Consider the following 20152-nt stretch of genomic DNA (forward strand, 5'->3'; position numbering starts at 1 on the left):
GACGAGTGTTCCACTTACATCACTCAATCTCTTCCTGCCCAACTCCTCATTGGCTGATTGTTTTTTTCCCCCTAAAACAGGGATCAAAATCTCCTAACTCGCCACAGAACTGATATCGAACCAGAGATCCAGGTCTGGATAATTTGGTCACCCCAGGGAAAACATGTAACTGGCTGTTCATTACGAACAGCCTTCAGAACGTGAAAGATAGGATCACACATAACAGTACAGGCGGAGGCCATTCTGTCCACTCTGACTGCGTCAGTCTTCAAAAGGTGTGAATTACTGCCCCTCCCTGCTTAATTGCCGTCCCCCGTCCCCCATCCACCCAGCCCTGCATTTTGTTTCCCTTTTTCCATGTATGTCTCCAATTTTCTTTTAAAAGTTACCACTAAATTGGGTGGCAGTGGTTAGCACTGCTGCCTATGGCACTGAGGACCCGGATTCTATCCCGGCCCCGGGTCACTGTCTATGTGGAGTTTGCACATTCTCCCCGTGTCTGTGTGGGTTTCACCCCACAACCCAAAGATGTGCAGGTTAGGTGGATTGGCCACGCTAAATTGCCCCTCAATTGGAAAAAATAATTGAGTACTCTCAATTTTAAAAAAAGTCACCACTGAAGATGTACCCATTCTGAATTTGCCAAATGGATTTGAATTAATAAAAACATGAGGAACAGGAGGAGTAGGCCATTTGGCAGTGTTCATATCCATTCAATAATTCCTGCCATCCCCTCCCCCACCCCATAACCCTAGACTCCCTTGGAGATGAAAAATCGGCCCAGCTCCACCTTGAAGATATTAAATGGCCCAGCCTCCACTGCTTTTTAGGGAAGGGTGTTCCCAAAGGCAAAGCACCCTCGGAGATGAGATTCCTGTTCACCTTCAATGGGAGAGTCTGAAAGTGGGCCGCCATTGTTTTAGATTCTCCCAGATGTTGCACCTGGTTTCACAATTCAGTTTCAAACTCTTCCTCGTTAACAAAGTTCACGGAAGGTTCAAGCAAGTTTTTGCACATTTTCATTGAACCCGAACATCAGATGCTGGTTTGGATTACACAGATGTGAAGTAGAACAGAGACCGGGGCGAGTGATGACACAAACAAAGAAATGCTGTCACTGGCTGCACAGTATTGCTCAAGTCAGCCGCAATCAAGTTAAGGCCAAAGAGAATCCGCTCAAAGTGGAAATACGAGCCCAAAGGGTTTCAGAAACCTAAATCATAAAACACATCACAACTCCGAGTGAACAGGGACATCGGGTAATATCTTCTTTAGCTGTGGTGAAATGGAGATGGGGAGTGTGGGCAGTCATGAATTCTGCAGACCTGTTGCCTCCCAGAAAACTGGCCTGGTATGAACGGTGAAATTTATGAAAGGAACGGTATTGTCTCTAACTGGACGACAGGCGAAAGGGTGACACTGTGTCAGAGAAAGGTGGGGATGATCAAGCAGTAAACCAATGCTTGTACTCTGAGCAGATAAATTGAAAATCAGTTCTTGAAATTAAAAAGTAAGAAAATGCTGGAAATACATAGTAAGCCAATCTGTGCACGGTGTTGTGCCTCATGGTCCCCAGCTCAAATAATCACACTTTCAGACACAAATACTGCAGCTCAGATAGGGAGCAGCTGCGCTATGGGTCCAGTTGGAGGCCATTTGGTATCCATGCACGTTCTCTGCAAGAGCAGCTCCGCTCTTCCCACTGGCCTGCATTTCACAATCCAAAGATGTGCAGGTCAGGTGGAGTAGCCATGCTATATTGCCCCTTCGTGGCCAAAAACAGATGTGTAGGTTAGGGTAAGGGTTATTGGGCTAGGGCGAGGAAGTGAGCTTGGGTGGAGTGCTCTCAGAAAGTCACTGCAGACTAGATGGGCTGAGTGGCCGTCTTCTGCACGATCGGGATTCGATGATCCTTCTGCCAATGCGAACACTGCTTCTCCATCTACTTTGTCCAGATCCCTCCTGATTTGGCTTTTTAAAATTTTCTCTCAGTCTTCTCTTCTCCAAGGAGCACAGTCCCAGTTACTTTAAACGATCCTCTTAATTGGAACCATTTTCATCAATCTCTTCCTCACTTTTTCTAAAGCCTTCCCATCTTCTTGTAGTGTGGTATCTAGATCCACAGTTTCATATCACCTCCTTGCTTTTGTACTCCACGCCTTTACCTATAAAGCCCAGGATCCTTTATGCCTTATTATATACTTTCTCAACCTGCCCTGATCAGTTCAATGATCTGTACATCCCCAGATCTCTCTGCTTCCGCACTGAGTATCCAGATCTCGCCATATCTGTCAGTACACAGAATGTAGTGTAGTACTAAGTACTGCAGCATTCTGCATGGCAATTTAGTTGTTAAATCAGTTTGGAATAATATAATGACATAACACAGGGTACGGTGACAGGATGTAGAGAGCGACTGAGGCAGTCGGTGATCAAACTTGGCACTCACCTCAGAGAGTAAATTTCAATGCAACCTACATACTTCATATCTGCTGAATGGGGACACCCACTTTGTGTCCCTCTCCAAAATAAGGTCCCAACGCAAGGCTGCCCTAAAACTAGCAGAGGGACCACAGCAATAGCTGCCACTGGAAACACAAACCTGGGCAAGGGAATGCTCTCCGAACCAGAGGCAGATTACTGGGGCAGAATAGAGGGAGCATTTCACTGCATGCAAGACATAACACATCTGAGCTAGGCAATGTTTGATCAGGCTGAGTAAACCAAATATAAAAAAGGTTCCATTCAGCAGCATTGATACCGCCACCGCTGCACCTCACCCCGAGCCCTCCATCAAGACCCTGTGTCTAACCTTGGTGGATATGGAGGGGAGAGGAATCGGCCCACACTGCATTCGGTTTCCCCTCGGATACTGGAGTACTGTCTGAGTTCTGCAATGTTCCACAAGTTTTTAAGTCACAATTTCCTTGGGGGGAGAGGGGGGGGGGGGGAACATCAGGAAGAGGGTCCTACTCACCCGGGTTACTCTTCCAATGTTATGGGGACAGATTCAGGAAGTCACCCCCCATTCCTCTCAATCTGGTGTGAAGAGGTATGGAGTGCCGAGAGGGGCTGGAGGAGATGGGCAACAGGCAAGAAGCCTCAGGTAGTTGGGGCATTTGCCCTGTTGAGTAACCATGAATGGCAGAAAGTGGTGGTTACTTTAGCCCAGATGAGGAGAGAAACATGGAGCAAAGAAACGCGGGCTGAAAGAGAGCTTGTCTTCTGTGTGTGTGGTACAAACTTTTTGCCAGAGGACACATCATTTACTTCAGAGTGCTCGTCTTAATCTATTTTAAAGTAAGATTTCAGCATAAATACCCAGTATTATATATCTGGAGTCTAAATAGTCAACGGCTTTATATAATTATACACAAAACATGCTCAAGTCTTGGGTAAGAGCTTTTGCAACCAGCTCTGGATCATTCTGTTTCACTTGTCCGTCCTCTTTGCCCTCCCACTTTCTGACCATACTGACATCGAATTTCACATTACTGGAGAAACACATTCTTCCAGATAGACTAACTAGCCTGGAAATTACTTTTTGTGGTATCGGCACCCAACTGCTGATTAATTTCCTCAACTTACTTTATCTCTTCTTTTGGTGCTAGGACCAGCTTCAAGATAAATGAACACATCCCCTGGTACAGCACAGAACCAGAAGCTCGGCTTTCAGTAACTCAGTCAGTTTGAGACAACTGGAGCCCAGGCAACAGTTCACTGCCGCAAGCTGACATTTGAGTTGTTGCTGCTGGTCGATGCTCGGGCTAGACAGAGCATTTAGATGGAATTAGATAGACGATGGGGGCAATAATAAGCGAACCCAACTGTCAAAGCTGACAGATCTGATTTTACATCCCACCTAATTTAACACAGCTTTGAAATCTTTGGAGAGAAACCATGAATGGGTGAAGAACTGGTATTCCAGCCATTTCCACGGTTTTCCTCTTTGATGAGTTTAGTTGAAATGATTCCCTGACCCCATCTTGCGGATGCTCAGAGGAGGTATGAACACCTCTTATCAAGCTCATTATACGACATATGGTCAAACCTAATCAGAGTTTGGTAACTTTACCACTCCTTTTTTAAAAAATAAATTTAGAGTATCCAATTCATTTTTTCCAATTAAGGGGCAATTTAGCGTGGCCAATCCACCACCCTGCACATCTTTGGGTTGTGGGGGCGAAACTCACACAGACACGGGGAGAATGTGGAAACTCCACACGGACAGTGACCCAGAGCTGGGATCGAACCTGGGACCTCGGCGCCATGAGGCTGCAGGGCTAACCCACTGCGCCACCGTGCTGCCAACTTTACCATTCCTAAGGAAGTGCTAACCCATACCCTGGCAGCATCCAAATCAATCGTTGCTAATTTATAGCTCACCCGCGAAGAGGGAGTATTACAGGGTGTTCTCATACGCTCGGGGGATGTGAAACCTCGCCTGATCCTCATCTCCACCCAATGTCCAGACATACAGATCCAATTGGTGGGAACAATCAGAAGACGGACCAATGATTGATTTTTTTCCCCCCTCTTTCCCGAATCCAGAAACAGCCAGACTCATTGAACAGGCCTCCCTGCTGTGCCAAGATGGACAAGTTCCCACACAGTGTTCATGGAGCCTACCCAGTCTGGATTGCTCAGTATCCAACAAGAGAAATGTATTTATCTTTAATATAAAAATGAACCACACTGGAGCAATGAAAATAAACCACAAACCGATAACGTGATACCCACTAGCCCCCAAAACATTGTTACATATGTAATGCTAAGAAACAAGTAGTAGGGCAGCAGGGTGGCGCAGTGGGTTAGCCCTGTAGCCTCACGGTGCCGAGGTCCCAGGTTCGATCACGGCTCTGGGTCACTATCCGTGTGGAGTTTGCACATTCTCCCTGTGTCTGCGTGGGTTTCGCCCCCACAACAGAAAAGATGTGCAGGCTAGGTGGATTGGCCACGCTAAATTGCCCCTTAATTGGAAAAAATGAATTGGGTACTCTAAACACAGTTCTAGAAACCTGGGGATGGGGAGGGTGGCGTGGGACGGGGGGATGAAACACACCACCAGAAATACAGTTGACACAAAACCACTCCCCCCACCCCAACCCATTCATTGTTTAATTCAGTGCCCCCGCTTTACAAATATCGGAGCTTACTAACGTAGTTTGGAATTTGCAGTATTGGGACACAGAGTCCTGTTCAATCTTCAACTGATAGCACAAATTATCCCACAAATACATGGAACTAGCTCATTGACATCATCTGATCTAAATGCACTCATAGAATCAGTCTTGAAGGAGGCCATTCAGTCCATCCATTCTGTGCTGGCTCCAGTTGTGGCCTCCACCAATCTCTGCACTTGGACTTGAGGTGTTCCTGGCTAGTGCTTCGGAGTGGGAATACAGGCTAACTTTCCTCCCTTTGCCTTAGAGGAACAAGTATGGCCACACTGGCGGTGATCAGTGAACTTAACGCAGGGCAGGGATTGCACCCAGCACTCTGGAGTGGAACCTGAACCCAAAACCTGAGCATAACCCAAGGCAGAAAATAGGGAAATCTGATCCCCACTGGGGGACATGGAATAAGGACAGGATTAGTCTGTACTCTCAATATCCTCCTTCACCTCATCGTCACCCGTTCAGAAAACTGCCAGGACTCATGGGCTTCAACCTCACCAATACCTTCAAAAGAGGAGAAACAAAAAGGCCAGACAGACAAAACACAAACAAGTGCCATCCACACACCTATAGCAGGTGGGAAAGTGCCAACATCGCATTCCTGCTTTGCAGATTTTGGTTGCAATGCTGCCCAGAAATTAGGTTAAACTTCACCAAAAACAAACTAATCCAGGTTTCAGTTTTAAGCAGAGTGATGCATACAAGGGACATCACACTGTTCAGGTGTGATTAAAAATAACCAAGGTGGCAGCAGGGCAGCACAGTGGTTAGAACTGGGATCAATCCTGGCCTCCGGTCACTGTCCATGTGGAGTTTGTACATTCTCCCCGTGTCTGCGTGGGTCTCACCCCCATAACCCAAAGATGTACAGGGTAGGTGGGTTGGCCACGCTAAACTGTCCCTTAATTGGGAAACAATTGGGTACTCGAAATGTTTTAATAATAACCATGGATCGCAGGTTGTACGGAGTTATCTGTGCACTCTGCCCCAAGATCAGACCTCCCTCCTTCCCTCCCCGAGACACTCGGCCCAAAGATTAAATTCCTTCCCCCGCCCCCTGATGCCCCCCAACCAAAGATCAGACTCCCCCACCCCCCTCCGTGAGATCCTCCTGCCCGAATATCAGACTCCTACCCCCCGCCCCAAGATCAGACTTCCCATTCCCGAAACCTCCCCAGCCCAAAGATCAGATACCCCCGCAACAATCCAAAGATCAGATTCCCTCCCTTTCCCCCCCCCCCACCCCCTCAAGGCACCCCACCCCAAAGATCAGATGCCCACCCCCATCCCGTGGTCCCCTGCCCCAAGATCAGACTCCCCCAAAACCTCCTCAATCCAAAGATCGGACTCCCGCCCCTTCTCCGCCCCCCCCAACCCCACCCTCGGGCTCCCCAACCCAAAGATCAGATTTCACCAACACCAGCCAAGGCCTCCTGCCCCAAGATCAGACTGACTATCTTCCTCTCCCCCCCCCCCACCCCCACCATCCGCAATCCGGCCCCTACCCTGATCTAGACTCCCCTCACCATCCCCCGAGTCCCCCACCCCAATATCAAACCCCACCCCCACCCCGCCGTCTCTGATGCCCCCAGCTGTTGCCACCCCCTCTACTACATGGCATGTCCCTGATGCCCAGGGCGGGTAGTCGCCCCCATTTTTGACTAACTTGCAACGCTTGGCGGGACTGACAGAATCGGCCCTTGTATATATCGCTGGGCCCCACTCGCCGCCCTGGAGTGTCTGATCTCTGACGGGAAACAAAAGATTTCGGGAGCCTCGAAACAAAAATTAAAATAGAAGCAAACACCATTTTGAAATTAGAAGAAAAGTTTACTGTAAACCCGATCTGGACCCCCACCCTCCCCCAATTGGGTCAACAATAACACCTTTACAGCATGAGGAACTCCTTAAAGTGCCGAAAGATTTCAGGATTGGGGAATGATCCGGGATAAGGGGGGGGGGGGGGAGGAAGCCTTGAAACTCGCACTCTTGTGAGGGAGCAAAAAAAATACAATTGATTTTCATTCCATGGATGGCGCGCTCTCATGTCCACCCTGCTCTCATCACCGGGAATATTAGCAGGAAACATCAACCACAGATACAGGACTTTAAAAGGGGAGTTGCTGCTGGATTTCCTCCCATTTGAAGCGGCAGTTTTGGCCTTGGATGATCCCAGCTTTTGTCCACATGAACCCTGCCTGTGAGCAGGAACAACCGGGAGGAGGAGGAGGGGAGGCAGGGTGCAGATGGGAAAGAAGCACCTGAGCGGGACTCGCAGCAGCAGCAGCAGCACGACGTCCCGTTTCCATCGCCCTGGACAAAGAACATGGCAAGTCGAGCACAACTTTTCAAACAAAAGCGCAGCGAGTTCGGGCCAGCAGCGGGAAAGTTGGGAAACTTTCTTCAAACTTTTCTTCCCTCCTGCCGTAACCTCCCTTTCAGTGTTAAACATTGGGGGGGGGGGGGGGGGGGGGGGTAGAGGAACAAAGAGAGGCCATCCATTCAATCAAGCACACTCACCCAGTTATCCGCTCCAGTATTCTTCAAATGTGTTTTCAGATTCTTCCTCAAGTCTTCTCCCCCGTTACCTTTTGTCCATCACTACCTTTTCCTGTGTGTGGGTGTGTGTGTGTGGGGGGGGGGGGGGAGGGGGGGGTAAGGGAAGGGGACGGCACGTGATCGCCAGATCCCAGACGCCAGCCAAATTCCTTCTTGGAAAGATTATTTTACCTCTGAAGATTTCCGAGATTTCTTTTCAATGCATGGTTTTTCCCTGCGGGCAATCTTGCGGCGCGGCGCAACTGGTGTTCAAGTGCGGCAGATACCTTTGTGTGTTGCAGCAAAGTCAGATGGTGCAGTTCAGGGCCACACGAAGCACGTATTTAAAATAGATGCAAAGCACTGGCATCGTCCGGAGCGGAGGTCAAAATTGCCACTCGCCCTGTGAAAATAACTGCTGCATAGAAACATATATTAAAAAGGTACATTTCCAGAGGGCCCTTCAGCAGCACAGGGCGACCCAAAACGCTTTTGCAGCCAATTAAGTACTTTCTGAAACTGAGTCAATGTTGTCATTTGGGGAAGTTTCCGAATTGTGCATGACACGATCCCACAAAGACTTGGCCTCAGGACACAATCTGTTTTCCAGTGATGTTAACGGAAGGATAAAAACACTAAATCCTGATTTAAAGCTGTGGTTGCCTTCCTGAAAACTTCACTCTCATTGAAACGACGTTAAGTGCATCGTCGTTCCCATCCGCATGTCAAACCAGAGTTAGGTTCTCAAGGACATTTCTCAGACTGATAACATAGGAACATAGAACATACAGTGCTGAAGGAGGCCCAATCGGCCCATCGAGTCTGCACCGACCCACTTAAGCCCTCACATCCACCCTATCACCGTAACCCAATAACCCCTCCTCACATTTTTGGACACTCAGGGCCATTTATCATGGCCAATCCACCTAACCTGCACATCTTTGGACTGTGGGAGGAAACCGGAGCACCCGGAGGAAACCCACGCAGACACGGGGAGAACGTACAGACTCCGCACAGACAGTGACCCAGTGGGGAATCAAACCTGGGACCCTGGCGTGAAGCCACAGTGCTACCGTGCTGCCCGTAAGCCAAAGTACAAGTTGAGGTCCCCACTGCACAGTACTGTGTATTCCAAGCTGAAACAATTTGTAAAATAAAATAAATCACTAAATATGAAAGAAATACCACATAGGTTCAAATGTGGTAACACTCACCGGTCTCTCTTTCTTCTTTGGCAGCCCCTTGGGTTCAAGAATGACATGTTTCCACTCTGGATCAATGGGTTTTGGGATCGTTAATATGCCCAGTGCGCGATCTGCAGACTCAACCTCATGTGGGTCAGGTGTTGCAGTGTTGGTCAGTTGGATGAGTTGTTTGGAGTATTCGCACTCTGCCCACTGCTTTGACTTCTGCATGTTCCTGACAAATTCTCTCTGTGTTTGGTGCCTTTCTGAATGAACCTTCTTGCGTTTCTGGTTGGCCACCATGAGGCTTTGGACATGTTTGACCTCTTCAGGATGCTTCAGGGACATCCCTAGAGTGTCCCAGTGGAGGTGGCTTTGTGGTCAGCACCTCGATGCTGGGCTGTCTCACTGGCTTTAACAAGGGCCTCTCTGTCCCACTTCCTGCAGAGGGGAACATCGGCCAGGCTTGCTCCAAAATGAATCAGAAGATTGCAGAGTTAAGCTCCTAAAGGGTAAGCTGAGCACCCTGCCTTATTTGCCCAAACAAGCCCATTTTTACCTGTGTCCCTGTGTGCAATGCCTCTCGCTCACAGACATTAAAATAGCCTTCTACTTCACCCAATGTAAAGGTTCAGAGCAGATCCACCGAAGGCTCCAAAATTAAAATCAGCCGACCAAGACAAGAGATGGACCTTTTCTGCACTGAAATAAGCAGATCAGGCTTCAACTTTTAAACAAAAACCATTTTGTTTTGAATATTCTTCCTTGAAGATTTTGCTTGAGATTTTTGAAAAAAAGAGCAGAAGCGGTCACCTCCAGTCCCATTCCCCATGACAACGGAGCAGGTCAGGTAACAGGACCCAAAGCACATTGTCACAAAACAACGCAATTCAATGTCGCAACAATGCAAAATTACACGCAGCAACGTTAAATCCAAATTGAAGACATATATCAGGAATACCAGTCGTAAAAACTGTGTGACTGTAAAGTGAAACAAATTAATGAGAGGTGACCAAAACAGAGTGTTATGGGTGAGGCGTTTCAGAACCCCAAAATGTATCATGGAGTTTAAACAACCTCTCCCTTTAATAGATTTGTTGCTTTTCCGAGCATGTGGCTTTTTCCTTAGGTGTGGGATTACAATTATGGACACGTGGGTTTTTAAACACAAAACACTGTTTATTCCATGAACTCAACTTAACATCTTAAATAAACATTGGATCTCTTAAAACCCCTTACTTCAAAGATAACTCAGAAAATATTGCAACAGTAAATAATTCCTTAAAATGTTCCTTCAAACTTCCATGAGACTGAACACCTTTAAACAGTATCACATCAGGTTAAAGGATATATATATTTTCTGTAGAATGGCAGAGATATATTAGCTTGGTTGCCTTCAGCTCCAGCAAAACAGCCCGGCACTTTTAAACTGCTCTCAGCAAAACCAGCCAGGCACTTTTCAAACTGCTCTCAGCAAAACCGGCCAGGCATTTTTCAAGCTGCAAAACCAAACTGCAAAACTTCAACCGAAATCCTTCTCGATTGACAGTCTCTTTGAACAAAGTCTCTGCACGATCCATCCATTCCTCTACTCCTCGGCATTTCTCTTCAGAATCAGATACTTGAGTTCAATCTGACCACAGAGCCCCTTACAATTCTCCAATACAGGAACATTGGTGATCACAGCTTTCAGACAGTCAAATGCCTGTTGAAAGTCCGGCGTCCATTGAATTTTTTAACGTTTCTTTAGCAAGTCCATCAGTGGAATAATCACACCACAAAACCTTTGCACAACAGTTCGATCAAATTCATTCATGCGAAGAAATTGCATTATTTCCCTTTGTCTTGAAGGTATCGAAAACTCCGCAAGGAAAGTGATTCGGACTTCTCCAAATTCACTTTCGGCTAGGTTAATCACCAAACCCGCCACCTGAAGTCGATCAAAGAACTCCATACGATGGTTTAAAGGTTCTTTCCATGTCTGGAAGTTGGAAATAAAAGCAGATTGTCCCACTTTCTCAAGGCAATCCTTCAATGGTGGGACAGGATACGAGTCCATTCTTGTAACTGCATTCACCTTTCTACAGTCCACACACAACCATTGGGTACCGTCTGGTTTAGGTACCATCACTATGGGTGAGCTCCATTGGCTGCAACCCACTTCAATTATGCATTCTTCAGCATACTCTCAATCTCTCTATTAACCTGTGCCAATTTTAAAGGATTAAGTCTATATGGATGTTGTTTGATAGGAACAGCATTTCCCACATCTACATCATGTATAGCCATTTTAGTACTTCCCAATTTATCTCTACAGTCTTGCCCCTGTGATATCAATAACTCTTTCAGGTCAGTTTGTTTTTCCTCTGGAAGGTAACTTAACAATTCATCCAATTTTTAAGAACATCCTCATTTTCCAATTTAATTTGAGGTCTGTCAAATTCACAGTCATCTGGATTTGGTTTGTCACTTTGAGTAAGACTCATTAAAACCTCCTTTTCCTCTCCTTCCCTTTCAAAGTACCTTTTAAGCATATTCACATGACACACTCGATGAGTCTTCCTTCTATCTGGTGTTTGTACCACAGAATTCACCTCACTTAATTTCCTTTCAATCTGATATGGTCCACAAAACCTAGCTTTTAAAGGATCCCCTACCACTGGTAACAACACTAAAACTTTATCCCCACTGGCAAAACTACGAACTTTGGATTTCATGTCCGCTACCCGTTTCATCACATTTTGTGCAACTTTCAAATGTTGTCTAGCCAATTCACCTGCTCTATTTAATCGTTCCCTAAAATTTGACACGTAATCCAATAGTGTAATTTCTGATATCTCACCCATCAATTTTTCCTTAATCAATTTAAGTGGTCCTCTTACCTCATGACCAAAAATTAGTTCAAAAGGAGTAAATTTGGTAGACTCATTAGGTGCATCCCTAATTGCAAACAATACGAATGGAATTCCTTTATCCCAATCCTCTGGATAATCTTGACAATACGCCCTCAACATTGTCTTTAATGTCTGATGCCACCTTTCTAACGCTCCCTGTGATTCTGGATGGTACGCAGTTCATTTAAATTGTTTTATTCCTAAGCTATCCATAACTCCTTTTAATAACTTTGAAGTAAAATTTGTTCCTTGATCCGATTGAATTTCTGTGGGTAGTCCATATCGAGTAAAGAATTTAAGTAACTCCTCCACAATCCTTTTAGCTGTAATATTACATACTGGAATGGCCTCTGGAAACCTAGTAGACATATCCATTACAGTCAAAAGATATTGATTCCCACTTTTTGTTTTAGGAAGTGGTCCTACACAATCGATTAGGACCCTTGTAAAAGGTTCCTCAAATGCTGGAATGGGTATTAAGGGCACTGGTTTTTATCACTGCTTGAGGTTTCCCTATCACTTGACATGTGTGACATGATTGACAAAATTTAACTACATCTTTATGTAGTCCAGGCCAATAAAAATGTTTCTGGATTTTAGCTTGAGTTTTTCTTATTCCCAAATGACCTCACACTGGTACCTCATGTGCAACTCACAACACCTCCTTTCTATACCCTACCGGCAATACTACTTGATGAACCTCTGCCCACTTTTCATCCACCTGCATATGTACAGGTCTCCATTTTCTCATCAAGACATCATTTTTACGTTAATAACATTCTAGTATACTCTGATTCCTCTTCCGTATATGCTTTCTGATATATCCGTTTTATTTCTACATCTTTCTGTTGTAACTCCGCCAATTTTCCTGAACTAAAAATATCCGCCTCATCCTTCACCTGTTCTTGTTCTTTTTCAACCATCTGATCAAAAATCGTTTCTGATAATTGCTCTTTAACTTCATCTTCACTCTTTGATTTCTCCTCTTGTCTTAACCTGTGACTTTGCGACCTTGTTACCACACAATCCGGAAAAATCCCAGGATATTCGTTCTTTAACACTTCAGTTGACTGATTTCCCACTGGCTTATCAACCACAGTAGGCATCACTCCCACCTGCGATCCAGCTATATCATTACCCAAGGTAAACTGTATTCCTGGACAAGATAGTTTATCTATTACTCCTACTACCACTTCACCACTCTTCACTGGACTTTCCAACCTTACCTTATATAATGGAACGCTACTCCTCTCACCCTGAATTCCACATATCACCACCTTTTCTGGCAACATTCTTCCCAAACTACATAATTCCTCATCTCTTATCATTAAAGATTGACTAGCCCCTGTATCTCTTAAAATTGTGACTTCTTTACCTGCTCCTCCTGATACACTTTACCCACACAAGTAAATTATTTAAAGACATCTGGCACCTCCCTAACAATTACTTCTTGAACAGGCTGTACAATCGCTTGCACCTCCTTCGCTTCCCTTGGGCTTTCCTTTACCACTCTAACAAACCCCACTGTCTTATCCTGTTTTACCACATCAGCCTTCCCAGTGCTTTTCTTCAACCACCAACACTGTGACTTTACATGGCCTAGTTTATTACAGTGAAAACATCTGAAACTTCATTTCTTTTCCACCCTCATGGATTTATTTTTTAATCTGAGGTACACTGTCTTTATTGTCTCCCACCAGATCACCTTTACCTTTACCACTTGAGTATTTCTCATGTCCCCAGTTTCTATCCCTCACCGGCTGAAACTGATGTCGAAACCAATCTTTGATTTATGAACTAATTCATAATCATCTGCCATTTCCGCTGCTAATCTCACAGTTTTAACCCTCTGTTCTTCCACATGAGTTCTCACTACATCAGGAATTGCATTTTTAAACTCCTCCAAAAGTATAATTTCTCTGAGAGCTTCATACGTTTGGTCTATTTTCAAAGCCCTTATCCACCTGTCAAAATTATTCTGTTTGAGCCTTTCAAACTCCATGTATGTTTGACCAAGTTCTTTCCTTAAATTTCTAAACCTTTGTCTGTAAGCTTCAGGCACTAGCTCATATACACTTAAGATGGATTTCTTCACCTCCTCCTACGTTCCAGATACCTCCTCCGGTAGTGATGCAAACACTTCACTAGCTCTACCTACCAGCTTTGTTTGAATCAGTAACACCCACATGTCCTGTGGCCATTTTATTTATTTAGCTACCTTCTCAAATGAAATGAAAAAGGCTTCCACTTCCTTCTCGTCAAATCTTGGCAATGCTTGGACATATTTAAATGGATTCCCACCAAGCCTGCGACTATGATGCTCTTTCTTACTATCCTCATCACTAACATCCAACTGTACGTTTCCCTTTACGTCTGCCAATTTTAACTGATTGTCATGTTTCATGGCCATTTTCTGAAGTTCAAACTCCCTCTCTTTATCTTTTTCCCTGATCTGCATCTCCCTTTCTTTTTTTTTTGTTCTGCTAGGGCTATTCTTTCTTTTCTTCTTTCTTCTCGCTCCTTTTCTTTTTCCTCTCTCTCTCTTTCTATTTCTTTTTCCACTCTCTCTCTCTCGTATTCCAGCCGCTTTAATTCTTTCTCATGCTCCATTTGTTTAATTTGCAACTGAATTTTTGCCATTTCCAATGAGTCAAACTCTATCTCAGGCAACTTTAAATACTTTGTTTTTTTTTATAAATATTTGATTGAAAATTTTTGGTCAACCAACACAGTACATTGTGCATCCTTTACACAATATTATAACAACTCAAATAACAATTACCTATTTTATAAACAAAAAATGAATAAATAATAAATAAGAAAAATGAAAACTAACCCTAATTGGCAACTTATCACAAGTAACACTCTCCAAAAATATAATTTAACAGTCCAATATATAATTATCTGTCGCAACGACCTATACATATTATACAGTATATATTAACAACCCTGAGAGTCCTTCTGGTTCCTCCTCCCCCCCCCCCTCCCACCCGATCCTGGGCTGCTGCTGCTGCCTTCTTTTTTCCATTCCATCTATCTTTCTGCGAGGTATTCGACGAACGGTTGCCACCGCCTGGTGAACCCTTGAGCCGACCCCCTTAGAACAAACTTAATCCGCTCTAGCTTTATAAACCCTGCCATGTCATTTATCCAGGTCTCCACCGCCGGGGGCTTGGCTTCTTTCCACATTAACAATATCCTGCGCCGGGCTACTAGGGACGCAAAGGCCAAAACATCGGCCTCTCTCGCCTCCTGCACTCCCGGCTCTTGTGCAACCCCAAATATAGCCAACCCCCAGCTTGGTTCGACCCGGACCCCCACTACTTTTGAAAGCACCTTTGTCACCCCCATTCAAAACCCCTGTAGTGCCGGGCATGACCAAAACATATGGGTATGATTCGCTGGGCTTCTCGAGCACCTCGCACACCTATCCTCCACCCCAAAAAATTTACTGAGCCGTGCTCCAGTCATATGCGCCCTGTGTAATACCTTAAACTGAATCAGGCTTAGCCTGGCACACGAGGACAACGAGTTTACCCTGCTTAGGGCATCTGCCCACAGCCCCTCCTCGATCTCCTCCCCCAGCTCTTCTTCCCATTTCCCTTTTAGTTAATCTACCATAGTCTCCCCTTCGTCCCTCATTTCCCTATATATATCTGACACCTTACCATCCCCCACCCATGTCTTTGAGATCACTCTGTCCTGCACCTCTTGTGTCGGGAGCTGCAGGAATTCCCTCACCTGTTGCCTCGCAAAAGCCCTCAGTTGCATATACCTGAATGCATTCCCTTGGGGCAACCCATATTTCTCGGTCAGCGCTCCCAGACTCGCGAACTTCCCATCCACAAACAGATCTCTCAGTTGCGTTATTCCTGCTCTTTGCCACATTCCATATCCCCCATCCATTCCCCCCGGGGCAAACCTATGGTTGTTTCTTATCGGGGACCCCCCCAAGGCTCCAGTCTTTCCCCTATGCCGTCTCCACTGTCCCCAAATCTTCAGTGTAGCCACCACCACCGGGCTTGTGGTGTAGTTCCTCGGTGAGAACGGCAATGGGGCTGTCACCATAGCCTGTGGGCTAGTCCCCCTACAGGACGCCCTCTCTAATCTCTTCCACGCCGCTCCCTCCTCCTCTCCCATCCACTTACTCACCATTGAAATATTAGCGGCCCAATAATACTCACTTAGGCTCGGTAGTGCCAGCCCCCCCCTATCCCTGCTACGCTGTAAGAATCCCTTCCTCACTCTCGGGGTCTTCCTCAACGGTAGGTCCTCTATTTCTCTACTATGCTCCCCTGGATGCACCACAAACAACTCACTTTTCCCCATGTTCAATTTATACCCTGAAAAATCCCCAAACTCCCCAAGTATCCGCATTATTTCTGGCATCCCCTCCGCCGGGTCTGCCACGTATAGTAGCAAATCGTCCGCATACAAAGATACCCGGTGCTCTTCTCCTCGTCTAAGTACTCCCCTCCACTTCTTGGAACCCCTCAACGCTATCGCCAGGGGCTCAATCGCCAGTGCAAACAATAATGGGGACAGAGGGCATCCCTGCCTTGTCCCTCTATGGAGCCGAAAATATGCAGATCCCCGTCCATTCGTGACCACGCTCGCCATCGGGGCCCTATACAACAGCTGCACCCATCTAACATACCCCTCTCCAAAACCAAATCTCCTCAACACCTCCCACAAATAATCCCACTCCACTCTATCAAATGCTTTCTCGGCATCCATCGCCACTACTATCTCCGTTTCCCCCTCTGGTGGGGCCATCATCATTACCCCTAACAGCCTCCGTATATTCGTGTTCAGCTGTCTCCCCTTCACAAACCCAGTTTGGTCCTCGTGGACCACCCCCGGGACACATTCCTCTATTCTCATTGCCATTACCTTGGCCAGGATCTTGGCATCTACATTTAGGAGGGAAATAGGTCTATAGGACCCGCATTGTAGCGGGTCCTTTTCCTTCTTTAAGAGAAGCGATATCGTTGCTTCAGACATAGTCGGGGGCAGTTGTCACCTTTCCTTTGCCTCATTAAAGGTCCTCGTCAATACCGGGGCGAGCAAGTCCACATATTTTCTATAGAATTCGACTGGGAATCCATCCGGTCCCGGGGCCTTTCCCGCCTGCATGCTCCTAATTCCTTTCACCACTTCTTCTACCTCGATCTGTGCTCCCAGTCCCACCCTTTCCTGCTCTTCCACCTTGGGAAATTCCAGCCGATCCAAGAAGCCCATCATTCTCTCCCTCCCATCCGGGGCTTGAGCTTCATATAATTTTTTATAAAATGTCTTGAACACTCCATTCACTCTCTCCGCTCCCCGCTCCATCTCTCCTTCCTCATCCCTCACTCCCCCTATTTCCCTCGCTGCTCCCCTTTTCCTCAATTGGTGTGCCAGCAACCTGCTCGCCTTCTCCCCATATTCGTACTGTACACCCTGTGCCTTCCTCCATTGTGCCTCTGCAGTGCCCGGAGTCAGCAAGTCAAATTCTACATGTAGCCTTTGCCTTTCCCTGTACAGTCCCTCCTCCGGTGCTTCCGCATATTGTCTGTCCACCCTCAAAAGTTCTTGCAGCAACCGCTCCCGTTCCTTACTCTCCTGCTTCCCTTTATGTGCCCTTATTGATATCAGCTCCCCTCTAACCACCACCTGCAACGCCTCCCAGACCACTCCCACCTGGACCTCCCCATTATCATTGAGTTCCAAGTACTTTTCAATGCACCCCCTCACCCTTAGACACACCCCCTCATCTGCCATTAGTCCCATGTCCATTCTCCAGGGTGGGCGCCCTCCTGTTTCCTCCCCTATCTCCAAGTCTACCCAGTGTGGAGCGTGATCCGAAATGGCTATAGCCGTATACTCCGTTCCCCTCACCTTCGGGATCAACGCCCTTCCCAGCACAAAAAAGTCTATTCGCGAGTAGACTTTATGGACATAGGAGAAAAACGAGAACTCCTTACTCCTAGGTCTGCTAAATCTCCACGGGTCTATACCTCCCATCTGCTCCATAAAATCTTTAAGTACCTTGGCTGCTGCCGGCCTCCTTCCAGTCCTGGACTTTGACCTATCCAGCCCTGGTTCCAACACCGTATTAAAATCTCCCCCCATTATCAGCTTTCCCATCTCTAGGTCCGGAATGCGTCCTAGCATCCGCCTCATAAAATTGGCATCATCCCAGTTCGGGGCATATACGTTTACCAAAACCACCGTCTCCCCCTGTAGTTTACCACTCACCATCACGTATCTGCCCCCGTTATCCGCCACTATAGTCTTTGCCTCGAACATTACCCGCTTCCCCACTAATATAGCCACCCCCCTGTTTTTCGCATCTAGCCCCGAATGGAACACCTGCCCCACCCATCCTTTGCGTAGCCTAACCTGGTCTATCAGTTTCAGGTGCGTTTCCTGTAACATAACCACATCTGCCTTAAGTTTCTTAAGGTGTGCGAGTACCCGTGCCCTCTTTATCGGCCCGTTCAGCCCTCTCACGTTCCACGTGATCAGCCGGGTTGGGGGGCTTCCTACCCCACCCCCTTGTCGATTAGCCATCCCCCTTTTCCAGCTCCTCACCCGGTTCACACGCAGCTGTATCTCCCCCAGGCGGTGTCCCCCCGCCCATCCCCTCCCATACCAGCTCCCCCCTCTCCCAGCAGCAGCAACCCAGTAATTCCCCCCTCCCACGCCCCCCGCTAGATCCCCCGCTAGCGTAATTACTCCCCCCATGTTGCTCCCAGAAGTCAGCAAACTCTGGCCGACCTCGGCTTCCCCCCGTGACCTCGGCTCGCACCGTGCGACGCCCCCTCCTTCCTGCTTCTCTATTCCCGCCACGATTATCATAGCGCGGGAACCAAGCCCGCGCTTCTCCCTTGGCCCCGCCCCCAATGGCCAACGCCCCATCTCCTCCACCTCCCCTCCTCCCCCCATCACCCCCTGTGGAAGAGAGAAAAGTTACCACATCGCAGGATTAGTACATAAAACTCCTCTTTCCCCCCTTTTTAACCCCCCTCTTCGCCCCCCACATTCGCCCCACCACTTTGTTCAAACGTTCTTTTTAATAACCCGCTCATTCCAGTTTTTCTTCCACAATAAAAGTCCACGCTTCATCCGCCGTCTCAAAGTAGTGGTGCCTCCCTCGATATGTGACCCACAGTCTTGCCGGTTGCAGCATTCCAAATTTTATCTTCTTTTTATGAAGCACCGCCTTGGCCCGATTAAAGCTCGCCCTCCTTTTCGCCACCTCCGCACTCCAGTCTTGATAAACGCGGATCACCGCGTTCTCCCATTTACTGCTCCGAGTTTTCTTTGCCCATCTAAGGGCCATTTCTCTATCCTTAAAACGGAGGAATCTCACCACTATGGCTCTGGGAATTTCTCCTGCTCTCGGTCCTCGCGCCATCACTCGGTATGCTCCCTCCACCTCCAACGGACCCGCCGGGGCCTCCGCTCCCATTAACGAGTGCAGCATCGTGCTCACATATGCCCCGACGTCCGCTCCCTCCGCACCTTCAGGAAGACCAAGAATCCTCAGGTTGTTCCTCCTTGCGTTGTTCTCCAGTGCCTCCAACCTTTCCACACATCGTTTCTGATGTGCCTCATGCGTCTCCGTCTTCACCACCAGGCCCTATATGTCGTCCTCATTCTCGGCTGCCTTTGCCTTCACGACCCGAAGCTCCCGCTCCTGGGTCTTTTGTTCCTCCTTTAGCCCTTCGATCGCCTATAGTATCGGGGCCAACAGCTCTTTCTTCATTTACTTTTTGAGCTCTTCCACACAGCATTTCAAGAACTCATGTTGTTCAGGGCCCCATGTTAAACTGCCACTTTCCGACGCCATCTTGGTTTTTGCTTGCCTTCCTTGCCGCTGTTCTAAAGGATCCACTGCAATCCGGCCACTTTCTCCTCCTTTTTTCATCCGTATCCAGGGGGGATTCCCTTCTGGTTTACCGCACAGTGTTTTTAGCCGTCAAAATTGCCGTTGGGGCTCCTATCAAGAGCCCAAAAGTCAGTTTCACCAGGAGCTGCCGAAACGTGCGACTCAGCTGGTCATCGCCGCACCCGGAAGCGCAACTTTAAATACTTAACCACCGCCATAATTACCTCATCTTTTTGCATTTTGTCAGGTAATGTTAACTGCAATGTTCTTGCCAAATCTAACAGTCTGCTTTTTGTTTCTGTCTGTAAGGTACTACGTGTAACATTCTCCACCCCCAAAAACTTCTGAGCCTCTGAAAGAGCCATTGTTCACAACACTCTCCCCACTCAAAGTAAAATACCACACCGTAAAAGCAACAATCCTTCACTGTCTTTAAGTTCACAAAAGCTAATCCAATAGGTGGACTTTTATCCCCCTCGAGCC

General features: G+C 47.1%; 2 protein-coding genes across 2 annotated transcripts in view; both read right to left on the reverse strand.

The window, feature by feature from the left end:
- The window catches only part of LOC140397074 (fibroblast growth factor receptor 1-like), a 215582-nt gene extending 207723 nt beyond the window's left edge, over positions 1 to 7859 (reverse strand). Inside the window, exon 1 of the mRNA XM_072486106.1 lies at positions 7698 to 7859. The gene's annotated coding sequence lies outside the window, so the exon portion shown is untranslated. The remainder of the gene's footprint in view (positions 1 to 7697) is intronic.
- Positions 1 to 20152, reverse strand: part of LOC140396913 (histone-lysine N-methyltransferase NSD3-like) — a 579137-nt gene that overhangs the window by 281582 nt on the left and 277403 nt on the right.

The sequence above is a fragment of the Scyliorhinus torazame genome, chromosome 20 (genome assembly GCF_047496885.1).
Source record: "Scyliorhinus torazame isolate Kashiwa2021f chromosome 20, sScyTor2.1, whole genome shotgun sequence".
NCBI lineage: Eukaryota > Metazoa > Chordata > Chondrichthyes > Carcharhiniformes > Scyliorhinidae > Scyliorhinus > Scyliorhinus torazame.